The sequence below is a fragment of the Trachymyrmex cornetzi genome, unplaced genomic scaffold, assembly GCF_001594075.2.
Source record: "Trachymyrmex cornetzi isolate Tcor2-1 unplaced genomic scaffold, Tcor1.1 scaffold978, whole genome shotgun sequence".
NCBI lineage: Eukaryota > Metazoa > Arthropoda > Insecta > Hymenoptera > Formicidae > Trachymyrmex > Trachymyrmex cornetzi.
In genome coordinates this window covers 46,660-47,295 of record NW_017300331.1, presented here as the reverse complement: position 1 = coordinate 47,295, position 636 = coordinate 46,660, and positions in this window count along the sequence as shown.

The window sequence follows — 636 nt, the reverse complement described above, 5'->3', positions numbered from 1 at the left end:
TAAATTTATTTTTTGTGATATTCTGAAACACAAATGTAGAAATTGTTATGCAAATTTTTGTCAGACTGTCTATAATACACGGAATAAGAAGAGTAGGAAATTTACTAATCACGGTCGAATCTGAGAAGAATAATCGACGGTGATTTGTCAATTTCTTACTCTTCTTACTTCGTGTATTGTAGATCAGGCCTGTCCAACAATGCTCGTGAGTCGAAAACGATTCCAGCTCTCCGTCATCTCGATAGAGCAAGATGGAGAGAAAATAACAAAGGATAGGCGGCAGGACTCCGCCTGAATTCAGATCTGTCCGAGAGTCATAGAATGAAGAAACCGAATGAAAACCCATTTCTCAAAATAAATTACAGTAGCTGTTTTTTATTTTGTTTATTATACTCGCCAGTGACATCCAAAAATTACAATAAAATCAAACGTTTCCACCTGTAATCTGATCATCACAAGTTGTTGTAAAAATCACTGTTGACGCCAGATTAAATGTAGATACGTTTGATTAAATTTTATTATAATTTTTGGGTAACACTGGCGTGTATAATAAACAAAATAAACAAACAATTACTATAATTGTATTTTGAGAAATGGGTTTTCCCTCGGCTTCTTCATTCTATGACTCGGACTGAA